The sequence below is a fragment of the Maylandia zebra genome, linkage group LG2 (assembly GCF_041146795.1).
Source record: "Maylandia zebra isolate NMK-2024a linkage group LG2, Mzebra_GT3a, whole genome shotgun sequence".
NCBI classification, from domain to species: domain Eukaryota; kingdom Metazoa; phylum Chordata; class Actinopteri; order Cichliformes; family Cichlidae; genus Maylandia; species Maylandia zebra.
In genome coordinates, this window is record NC_135168.1 from 13,074,744 (window position 1) to 13,087,764 (window position 13,021).

The following is a 13,021-nucleotide window of genomic DNA, read 5'->3' on the forward strand; positions in this document are numbered from 1 at the left end:
CTTAGCATTAGCTGGTCACATTGTTATAAGGCAAGAAAATATGGTATTAGCATTAGCTGCCAATTTCTATTTACCTAAAATTAGCATTAGCGACTAATGGCAATCTACTTAACATTAACTCCTCATTAATACAATGCTAATTCACATCAAATTAGCATTAGCTACTAACATCAGCCTACTTAGCACTAGCTGCTCACATTATTAAAAAGGAAGGGAAAAGTGTTAGCATTATCGGGTAATGCTAACTCGCATCAAATTAGCAATAGTTATTAACAGTAACACACATCACATTGTTATAATGGAAGAAAAAACATTGTTAGCATTAGCGGATAAATTAGCATTAGTTAATAACAGCCTACCTAGCACTAGCTGCTCACATTGTTAAAAGGGAAGAGAAAACGATATTAGCATTAGCTGGTAATAATTATTCACCCCCAGCATATTTGGCATTAACTCCTCACATCGTTATAATGCAAATGAGGCTAACTTGCATTAAATTAGACTGCTGTTATTAGCTAATGCTATTTAGAAGTAGCTGCTCACATTGTTATAAAGCAAAGGAAAACGATATGAGCATTAGGTTCTAATGTGTATTTGCCTTAAATTAGACGTAGGTGCTAATAGCAGCCTACTTAGCATTAGCAGCTCAGATTGTTGTAATGCTAGGGGAAAAGAGTGTTAGCGTTAGCTGTTCACATTGTTATAAAGTTAAGGGAAATAGTGTAAGCATTAGCTACTCACATTGTTAAAAAGTAAGTGTTAGCATTATTGCATAATGCTAATTCACATCAAATTAGCATTAGTTAATAACGGCAGCCTATTTAGCATTAGCAGATAATGTCGACCTTGGCCCACTGGAAAAGTTCAGAACTAAAGATTTAGGAGTGTTTCTCGATAGCTCTTGCTCATTTGAGAAACAAATGAATTCTGTTATTAAAACCAGCTGTAAGGTTTATATTGTTGATTGTCATTTATGCTTAGAAATATTTACTCATATATGCTTAGAGTTTTATAATCGATTGCATAATGATAGAGGTTTATCCTTAGTAGTAGGGCTGCACGGTTAATTGTTGGAAAATCGCGATCTCAATTCATACTTATGTGCGATCTCATTTCCAAATGACAACAATTAAAAAAAAAAAAAAAAAAAGACGACAAAGATTGTACCGCATTTTGATCCGGGACGTAATCTGCATGAAAACAAGCGCTCACTCTTCCTGCTCAACAAATGACAAGGGCGGAGCCTTATACCACGTGATACAGAAGCTGTGCCGTGTGATGCTAAAATTAGCAGGGAAACAACAACGGAGAGCACGTCAGGGATGACGAGAAAGTGACAGGAGAAAATCCATCCCGGTCAACCACCCAAACATCAATAACGGGAACCTTATACAGCGCTTCCCTATACACGTCGAACTCCCGCAGGCACAAAGACATCACGGAGGCTATCACTTATCACCTGACCAAAGATATGGCTCCATCAACACTGTGCAAAACGAGGGATTTAGGAAAATGATCAACACCCTAGACAAACGCTACACAGTGCCGTCCCGCAACTATTTTTCTATTGTTGCACTACCTGCTCTGTACACGCAGCGTCGAGCAACGGTGGAGACGGAATTTCAAGCAGGACAACATTTTGCTGCAACAACAAAATGTGAGACATTTGTTGTTTTTATGTTTATTTATTGTTTTTATATTCAGTCTCAACTGTTACGAAGTTGATGTGCAGTTAATAAGTGCAATAAATATTTATACTGAAAAAGAAAATCGTGAGAGAATCGTGATCTCAATTTAAGCAAAAAAGTCGTGATTCTCATTTTATGCAAAATCGTGCAGCCCTATAAAAAAAAGTTCAGAACTAAAGATTTAGGAGTGTTTCTCGATAGCTCTTTCTCGTTTGAGAAACAAATGAACTCTGTTATTAAAACCAGCTGTAAGGTTTATATTGTTGATTGTCATTTATGCTTAGAAATATTTACTCATATATGCTTAGAGTTGTATAATCGATTGCATAATGATAGAGGTTTGATCCTGAGTAGTCTGTAAAGACTCTGTGTGCCTTCCAGAGTGCTCTGGCATGCACACACCACTTGGGGCCATGAGAGAGGTCGTACCCTCTCTTACTGATTTATGGTGTAGGACAGGGGTCTCAAACTCAATTTAGCTGGGGGCTGCTGCAGGCAGAGTGTGGGTGAGGCTGGGCCGCATTAGGTTTTCCACAAGAAAGGCATGGTTAAAAAATTCCAATCTTCTCAAATCTCTTTATTTTTACTTTTTAACACAAAATATGAAAAATAAATAAACAAATTAAGAATTAATAAGAAAATAAATCAATCTGTAATACATAAATAAAATAATAATAAGATGTTTTTAGTCAGTGAACTTGTGTGTTTCTTTCAGTCTTCTATATCTGCTGTATTTAGATTGAAATGTCTGTATTAACAGTTCTATAACCTTCTTCTGAACATGAATGGAACACTGTAGAAAATGAACTGTTCTTCTGAACATGGCTTCTCTTGCCTACTCCTTGCTGCTAGAGACCTGGCAGCGTTTCCTCTCGCATAGCCGAGCCAGATTTGGCCTGAGGGAGGAAGCAGTTGCGGCCCTCAGTATGTCTTGAAGATGATCATCCATAAGTCTGGACCTGTACTTGGACTTATTGAAGTTCAAAGTGGAGAAGAGCTTTTGGCACAAGTATGTGCTACCAAAAAGGCACATGGTCCGCTTGAACATTCGGGAAAGCCGAGGGAAACTAGGGCTCAATTCTCTCAAAAATTGTCCAAGCTTGTCTGCTTTTCCACTCACCTCCCTGAACTTTGCTTTGAGTTCAGAGTTGCACTGCAGCTCAATGAGCTGCATTTGAAGCACAGAAGGGGCATCTTGCACATCAAAGGAGAAGGGGTCCGCAAAAATGTGAAAGGTGGCTCTGTGTGTCTTGAAGTCAGCAAATCTGTGATCAAATTCCTCCTGTAGCCTCAAAATGACATCAACATACTCGTCAGCACTGAATGGTGTGCCTGCATCCACGAGTGCCTTGCATGCTGGGAAATGGCAAAGGTTTGTCTGAGAGAGCTGAGCTTTCCAGAGCGCCAGTTTTGTGGAGAATGCTCTCACGTTGTCATAGGCAGCACTGACAAGTTGCCCCTGGCCTTGTAACGTCTTGTTCAGTACATTAAGCTCATGTGTCATATCAACAAGAAAAGCTGAGTCCATGAGCCATTTGGGATCAGTTAGCACAGGAACACTAACTCCATCCTTCTCCATGAAGGCTTCACTTCTGCTCTCAACTCAAAAAGTCTCTTTAATACATTTCCCCTGCTGAGCCAACGTACCTCAGTGAAGTCGAGCACATCCCCATATTCTGACTCCATTTCCTCTAAAAAAGCTCAGAACCTTCGGTGCTTTAAGCCCCTGGATCTGATTTGGTTGATGCATTTCACAACAATAGACATCACATTGTCAAACTTCAGGCATTTGCTGCAAAGGACCTGCTGATGGATGATGCAGTGCAGAGCAATGGCCTCCTCCACGCCTTCCTCTTCCAGTTTTTGTGCCACCAGTCCATGTTTCCTCCCTGTCATTGATGGCGCTCCATCTGTTGTTATTCCAACAAACCTCTTCCATGGCAAACCAACATTCTCAATGGCATCACACAGCTTGTAAATATCTGCTGAGCGGTGGTCTGGCCATGCATTGGAATTACTGTGAGCAGCTCCTCCATCACTTCAAAACTGTCATCAACACCACGGACATACATTGGGAGCTGGGCAGTGTCGGTGATGTCTGTGGTCTCATCAAGAGCGACTGAGTATACACTGAAACATTTGGCTTTCTCACACAGTTGGTCATAAATGTCACTTGACAGGTCAGAAATGCGATCTGCTGCGGTGTTGGCAGAAAGGCTGATGTTGCTAAACTGACCTTTCTTTCCCGGACAGACTATATTTGCAGCCTGCAATATGCACTTTTAGACAAATGCACCTTCTGTGAATGGCTTCCCTGCTTTAGCAATCATCTCACTAACCACGTGGCTCCGACTGCTGCATTATTCTCTTTGGTTGCTTTCTTGGAGAAATCTTGCTGCCTCAGTAGATCTGTTTTAAGACTGGCAACCCGGTTCGCTCTCTCGTCTCCCTGGTATTTTGCATCCAGCTCAGCATGTCTAGTTGTGTAATGACGTTTCAAATTGTATTCCTTGTGCAGCGCAACTTTCTCTGTGCAAATAAGACAGGTCGGGGTGCCCCTGTGCTCAACAAAGAAATATTGCATTTCCCACTTTTCCTGAAATTGTCGGTGCTCATCACCAACCTTTCTCTTCACCGCAGGCTTTGAAAAAGACATGTTTGGGGCTATGTGACATTTATAATTCTACTTGGTGTCACTGTCGCATTGAAGTTTCAATCAAGCGTTTAGCCGACGGACGGGGAACGTCTCAACGCGTAGAGAACGTCATTTCTGCTTCTTTTTCTTGCAACCGTAGCACGGCGATCGGCAGATAAAAAGCCGGTAGCAGTCTCCTTTGTTTTTACGCTCGATGTTCATGTCTTTCATGACGACACGAACACCGTGGCGTTTGCAGATGGTAGAAAGTGCAGGGATAGCGAGCGCAAAAAAGGCGACTGCTCACGGCGCCGGGCTGTTGTTACAGGAGAAAGAAGCGGAAATGACACCGTGACATATAACAAATAACATCAGCTGTTTCTGATGTTAGTTGTTTTGACTGCTTTTACATTATATTGAAATATATGTAATGTTCATGTTTGCTGCAATGCAAACGCAGTGATGCAAATAAAAACATGGAGCCACAAATTACGGTGCGACCCTATAATTAGTCCGGGTTACCGGGGACTGTTGTTGCCGATGAACAGGTGTCGCTATGTGACTGCAGACTAAATTGGGCTGCATTGAGTTCATGACTTTTCTTTTATCCCGCCGCCTACGCATCACTGTGAGAGTTAATATGAGATCTCTCTCTGTGGAAAAATAACTTTAAATCCCACTGACGTGTGTATAAATCTATATACATATAATGTCCCGCTGGGCAGCAACTTAAAAAAACAACTTTTTTTGAAGTGTTGTGAACGCAGCGCGCTGGGGCGAATGTCGGCGTTTGCCCAATAGAAAGGAGGAAGCCAGCCAGGCACAGGAAAGAAAGAAACACTCCAGGGCAACGCTGCTGGAACTTTGACTCATTGAGAAATGTTTCCCTGCTTGCATCAAGCCCGGCTGGTGTCCCCTGAGATCCATATCCCACCCTGATTGGTGGGTTAATTCAGCTCCGCCCACAACACTGTAAAGTGTCATACATTATCAAGCACTTTGGCTCAAGCTGTTTTTAAATGTGCTGATAAATAAATGTAGATTTCTTTGAATAAAACAGTGGAGCCGAGCTTTGAGCTCAGTGTGTAACAGTGTGTGTGTGAGAGCCATGTAATGTCCATGTGTGCATGCTGACTGTGCTGCTCTGACCCCCCTCCTCCTTTCAGGGTGGAGCCTGCTGGAGTCCGATGGTTGAGACCAGGTCTGAGGAAGTGTAAGTGTGTTTTTAATGGGATTCATGAAAACAAAGCAGCACACATTCAACCATCTTCATCTTGTCAGGAGTCATCATCAAAGTGTCAATCAATGAACAGATGATGGATCAATAACTGCAGCTGGATTGTGTTTGTTCTCTCCATCAGATTCCTGTCAACTCACAATCGACACAAACACAGTGAACACAAAGCTCCAACTGTCTGACAACAACAGGAAGGTGACACATGTGGAGGAGGTTCAGTCATATCCTGATCATCCAGACAGATTTGATGTTTATCAGCTGCTGTGTAGAAATGGTCTGACTGGTCGCTGTTACTGGGAGGTCGAGTGGAGAGGAAACGTTTGTATATCAGTGAGTTACAGAAGCATCAGAAGGAAAGGAGGCAGTGCTGACTGTTGGTTTGGATACAATGATCAGTCCTGGAGTCTGTACTGCACTGATGATGGTCCTCGTTCTGTCTGTCACAATAACAGCTACACATCCATCTCCTCCTCCTCCTCCTCCTCCTCTGTCTCTAACAGAGCAGCAGTGTATGTGGACTGTCCTGCTGGCACTCTGTCCTTCTACAGAGTCTCCTCTGACACTCTGATCCACCTCCACACCTTCAGCACCACATTCACTCAAACTCTTTATCCTGGGTTTCTGTTTCTCTGGCCTCCTGGTTCCTCAGTGTCCCTGTGCTGAGTGGAGTGTAAAGAGTGTCTCCTGTTACAGAAACACTCTGACTGTTGAACAGATAGTTCAGTCTGTACATGTCTGTCTCTTTCACTCACAAACACGTTTTCAGATTCATGGATTCAATCAGTTGATGTTTGAAACTCTTCTAAATGATTCCTTGTAAACTTCTTCCTCTTCAGTCACAAACAAACAGGAAGTGATGTCACATGTGTTCCTGTCCACACAGCAGAATGAGTCTATTGCTGACAGTGATGTACAAACAGAGTGAGCATTTCTGAGGCCCAAAATAAACTGAGTAGTTCACTGAATGAACAATGGACTGTGAGCTCAGTTCCTTCATCATTAGTATGGATTATATATGTATATGTATTATATTAGTATCATATATATCAGGTGCTGCTGCTTTCAGTCATTGTGCAAATGTGCTGTTTGTAAGCTTGTAAAGCTGCAGTCAGCTGAGACTGAAGAAGTCACCTGATCAGTGAGCAAACGTTTCTGAAAACGTCCAGATGAACAGAATCAACCTTTTGGGATCAGCCAGCAATGCAGCATCATTGTTGTTCAGCTTCAGAGGTTTGCAGGAATGAACTGATGACCAGAAACAGCTGCAAAGTCCAAGAAAATACCAGCTGGAGTTCAGCTGCATTTGAAGAAGTCAAAGAAAAGTAAGGATGGCAAAGGGCGACGTTTTCTTCCAAAGAGCTGCAAACATGGTCGACGCCTCATTAGAAGAATCATCTGGACATTTGTGAGGAACTCTAACCAAGAAAGCAACGTCACACAGATCCAACAGACAGTTTCCATGACTGCAAGTGTTGAGTGGAAAAATGCTACATTGCATTATTGCATCCTCTCACCACAGGAGGCGCTGTTGGCACCACTGATTGCTGATCAGCTGTTCTCTGATGATCTGATTGATACTGTGAATAACGGGACTCACTGAACTCTGTGACACAGTGAAGATTACAGAGTTTAACTTCAACATCTGACTGACGTCACACAGACAGAAGGATGAACCAGTGAGGCACAGAACACAGTTACTGGAGATACTGGATCAGCTCCATGTGAACCTCTGATGGAGAAGCTGCTGAGCCAGAGAAACATCAGGACATGACAGCAGCTGCACTTATCTAACAACATGTAGCAGAGCTGATCTATGTTAGAGGATCTATCACAGCAGCTGAAGCCAAAGTCCAACACTGGATACCAGCTGAGCCTGTGCTGAGTGTAGTGTTACAGGAAAAGGGCAGAAACACTGGTAGCTCCCAGTGATGCTGACTGGGGCACAGAGCTGAATGATGCAGCATCAGGACACTGTTTCAGTCTGACTGACAGAGAAACCTGTAGCTGTATCTACATGTGAGGCAGAGGCCACACAAGCAGCTTTCTATGTTTCACAGTGACTGAGATCTTCAGTGGGGGTGGACATGCTCCTGTACAGACCTCTGAGGAGAACCAAGGTGCAGTCAAAGAGTCCAGTCTGTCCTCACAGATGTGAACATGTGCTTTCATCAGGTCTGCTGTCAGCTAGCAGGCTCACATCAGAATCACTGTTCCTGAAAAACACAGTCTGTGTGACATCATCAGTCAGCTGATGGTCCCAGATCTGAATGGTTTCTGTCTCTACTGAGGAAGTCAGAGAATATCACTGAGGTGTGGATCAGGTCTGAGTGAGCTGTGGAGGGACAGCTTTAAACAGTCCACAGGTCTCACGTCCTGCTCAGTCTGGTAGCAGATACCTCGTATTGTTCCAGATGTGCTGACATCAGCAGCAGCACAGCTGTGTGATACCATGAATCTCAGTTATTGATCCAACACACAGTAAATACAAAGATGAGGATTTCTGAGAGTAATCATTATGAGTCTGAACACATGATCACTGAATGTTAGTCTCCACAATAATAAGCTAACACAAGCAAACACAGCTTTCAGCTCTTATTTTGAAACTGGCTTATTTAGAGAGCTGTGATGTGAGCGTGCCTGGCTCTGAGGCACTTGGGTCAGCCTCTGTTGTTTAGAAGTGTTACAGACTGTGAATGACACAGACCTGTCAGTTTCCATGTTTGTCTGTAACACAGCTCAGGGCTCCATGCTGAACGCATCCATCCAGTGTTATTGATCCAGGACTGATACCAGCATTGGGATCAATACTACAACACACAATCACATGTGTCCACGTGATGCAGTTTGAAGAGCAATCAGATGTCTCTGTATGAGGAGGCGGGGTCACAGGAGGTTCACAGAAACTCTGCAGCAGCATCATCAGCTCACATGGAAACTTTGATGATTCACTTCTGTGGTGTTTTTACACAAACACGTCACAAAATTAGCTCCACCTGTTTTGTGAGCTTTGAGTTTCTTGTCTTCATCCTGGATTCTTGTGTTGCTGTTTTTACACACAGCAGATATTTCCTGGTTGCTTCCTTGATGACCACATGAAGCTTTCTGAAGCTTGGATTGAAAACGCTTCATTACTCAAAGCTTTCCAACACAGGCCTCTGTGCTGCCATCTGGTGGACAAACATGTGAAGTGCAGCGTGAAGCTGCAAATGAAACCGCTTCAGCTACGTTTATATATAACATACTATAACCTATATAATGTGGAGATCAGGGAAATTATTTTGTTGCTACTGTTAATAATCATCATCATTACCATTGCATTAATAATATAATCTACAGCATTGATATTGCATTCAGATGTTTAAACATTTTGGTACCCAATTAGCCTTTACTACAGGTGCAGTTATAACCACTTTAAACTGTTGAGTTGAATCTATGATCTTAAATGCTTTTGAATGCTTGTTATAATCTTAAGTGTGTATGGGCTGATTCTGTTGATTCTGAGTCCATCTGTGCAAAGTCTTGACAGGAAACTGCAGGTTTGCAGAGCGTGCTTTTGCAAAAGTGAAACTAAAAGCAGAGTGTAAGTGCAGCTGATTCTGAGGAGCTGTTTGGATGATGCTATTTGAATAACCAGGTTGTTCATTATTATCTTTTATACTTTTATATTCTTTTATTAAGCTTCTAGTAGAGGTTCTTGATTCAAACATTTATTCAATATACTACATATATAGTTTTAGTAAACTGCTAACACATGTGAGAGTGGCCTCTGTTTGACTGCGAGCGTTAGTAGGTGAGAGGTGACACAGAGTTCCAAGTGAGGTCGTGACACACACACACATAGTAGATACATTCAGTTATAGGTGAGAGGTTAATCATGTTTGCTTGCAACTGCGGGCGTGCAGAAGTGGTATCTTACTGCAGAGCATGGTCTGTGGTTTTGGAGAAGCGGCAGTCAAAAGGTTGACAGGAAACATCTGCCATGAAGATAGAGATAATGTTCTTTTCAAACTGTGTTAAAAGTCATTGTGGTTTTGATTTGACGTATGTATGTATGTATCTGTGTGACGTTGAAGGGGCGTCATTAAATCCAAACCCCGATGGTATAAAATATCTGTTTATGCTTTGATTAGTCGGAGATCAGCGCTGTCTGCGTACGGCGCTGGTCCCCCCACGCCTGTGTTCATTAAAATCAATTGTTTGACCAAGCTCTTCTGGACCTGGTTGTTTGTACTCTCCTTCCTCAATATTTGAACCCTAACAATAACTATATGTATAGTGTATTATGTAGGTGTTAGAGCTGGGGGTAGAACTGCTGATGGCCTGGTTGTTATTCATGTTCCCCATGGTTCACCAGCTCTCACACAACATCAGCACCAATGATCCACGTCCTTATAAACCTCTGAATCAGGTCCTGAAGCAGTGACGTCCTGAGTGAAGACCTCACTGATCACATGACTCTGGTCACCTGGACTCAGTGTTTCTGAAGCAGTGTGCTGGGTTTTTAAAAATACGTGGCTGCTGCCTGATGTTGGGCCCACAGAGGAAGACGACTCACTCGCTCTTCTTCACTTCCTCCTTAAACATGTGGAAGGAGAGCAAAGTGCTGCCAGACTCTTATTTCTGACAGGAACAGAAGAAACCACAGCAAACTGGTCCAGTTCTTCATCTTCATCACAATCTGTTTATTTCTGATGGTGTCTTCAGTCTGAGGTTTGAAGTTTCCATGTCTGTGTGATGTGTGGTGTGAAGGCTGCTGGTTAAACTGGGACTCACTGTTTAAAGCACTGAGTGCTCATAGAGAGATGCTCCATGAGTCCCAGTACAGACTACAAACATGGTGGAAACTTAGCTTTGATATCCACACACTCTGCACGTCTGTGAGTAACTGTGATGAAGATGTGCAGAGATCTGTGTCCAAGCAGGAGAAAGACTCTGTGCTTCTAACAGCCTCTGTTAACACTTAGACCCCCGGAGAGCAGTCATTTTGGTTTTCTACCTTAGACCCCTGCGGAGTCATCATTTTGCGTTTCTACCTTTAAAAGCCGGAGAGCAGTCAGTCAAATGCTGGAGTCGTTCATATGTATATTAGGTCGTTACCTAGGAATTCTGGAGGGAGGGGAGTGGGGGTGAGTGATTGAGGGGGTGGGGGAGTGGAGTGTTGCATGATGTCTTGGAAGCGGTTTCGTGCCATAGTTCCAATTATCTGTGGGTTTCCCAGGTTTGCTGACCAGCAGTCATTTACCGATGGAACCCTGTAAACCCCCCGCAAGATGACAATTGCAATAAATGCCATTAGTTCAGGGAGGTCCATGAACCAATGAACATGCTCCATGCACCACTCAGCAGGCCATTTGTAAATATGTGTACAAATGGTTGGTTTTTTGTACTGTTTTCATCAATAAATGTCAGCAACAAAGGACATACACCCATGTGTGTTGATTTCTCCCTAAGATGGCAAACTGAAACACTCCAAGTTGGTGACTTTTGGAGATTTGTTTCCCTGGATGATTGAGAATGCATCAAGATGAAACACAAAAGGAAGCTCACCGCTTTTGTTGCTGCCATAAATGCCATTAGTTCAGGGAGGTCCATGAACCAATGAACATGCTCCATGCACCACTCAGCAGGCCATTTGTAAATATGTGTACAAATGGTTGGTTTTTTGTACTGTTTTTATCAATAAATGTCAGCAACAAAGGACATACAAAGGACATGTGTTGATTTCTCCCTAAGATGGCAAACTGAAACACTGAAACACTCCACTCCCCCACCCCCTCAATCACTCAGTGAGTGATTGAGGGGGTGGGGGAGCTGCTAAAAGCGGTGAGCTTCCTTTTGTGTTTCATCTTGATGCATTCTCAATCATCCAGGGAAACAAATCTCCAAAAGTCACCAACTTGGAGTGTTTCAGTTTGCCATCTTAGGGAGAAATCAACACACATGGGTGTATGTCCTTTGTTGCTGACATTTATTGATAAAAACAGTACAAAAAACCAACCATTTGTACACATATTTACAAATGGCCTGCTGAGTGGTGCATGGAGCAAGTTTTGGGTGGCTTGCGACCTAAAATCCAAGTACACAGATGCAAAAAAAATCAGGCCACTGTGCGATGTGTTCACTGCTACAGGTACACATGTGGTAAATGCAGACGACAGATACCGTGGCAGTGCCAGGATTGTGAGTGATTGCTGAAAATGTTGAAATGTACTCACTCACTTTTTATCATTATTTGTAAATATGTGTACAAATGGTTGGTTTTTTGTACTGTTTTCATCAATAAATGTCAGCAACAAAGGACATACAAAGGACATGTGTTGATTTCTCCCTAAGATGGCAAACTGAAACACTCCACTCCCCCACCCCCTCAATCACTCACCCCCACTCCCCTCCCTCCAGAATTTCTAGGTAACGACCTAATATACATATGAACGACTCCAGCATTTGACTGACTGCTCTCCGGCTTTTAAAGGTAGAAACGCAAAATGATGACTCCGCGGTCAATTTAGCCAATTTAGCTTCCACTTCCACCATTTGACTGCTCTCGGGTTTTATAGGTAGAAAGGTAGAAGCCTGGGGATGCTAGTGTTAACATATGTGAGGCTGTTTGTTGTTGTTGCCATGGAGCTTTTCACTGTTTGGGTCAGCAGGTCATGTGATCAGGTTTGTTCTGCTGGACGATGGTTCAGTGTCAGGGTTTGTTTGCATTCATCAATAAATATCTAAATAAATCAAAGACTCCATGTTTGTTCTTTCATCATGTGACCTCTGCTCATCCATCTCTGTGTGTATCAGGATACATTTGGTTCATAATACACAGAAAAATCAGAGTTATTACCTGTAATAAATGTGAAAGATTCCTGCAGTGATAACCAGGCAGGACTGAAACACATCCAAGCTGTCACCACGGTAACAGCACCGTCCATCCACAGGTGAGGGGAGGAGCAAAAAGAGGGACTTTGACCATTTTATACTAAAAACACTCAACTAATGTTTCTAATATGAAACAAATAAGCCCACATTAATGTGAGCGTTTATTAAATAATAATAATGATGATTTCCTCCTGATCTCATTTCCACAGCAGAGAAAACTGTGGTGTATATTGAGGTGGAGGGTGTGGTCTGTGGCTCAGGTGTAGAGTGAGGGTGGGGTGCACCACAGCAGCATGCTGGGACTGCTGAGGGTGGAGGAGGGAGTGATGATGACATCAGAGCTGCAGCACAGAGACCAGTGAACACACAGTCTGTTCATCTTTGCATAGATACAATATACAGCACAATATTGAATGACAGACACGCTGTGGGAGCTTCCACAGATACACTGACGTCAGCATCCAGAGTCCTCCTGCTGCTCCCCCCTCAGAGCCCCGTGATCAGCACCAACACATTCAGTTAGATGACAGAGTCCAGCTGCAGCTAGAATCAGCTCCCCTCTGTGAACAACAGCACAGCTGCATTTAC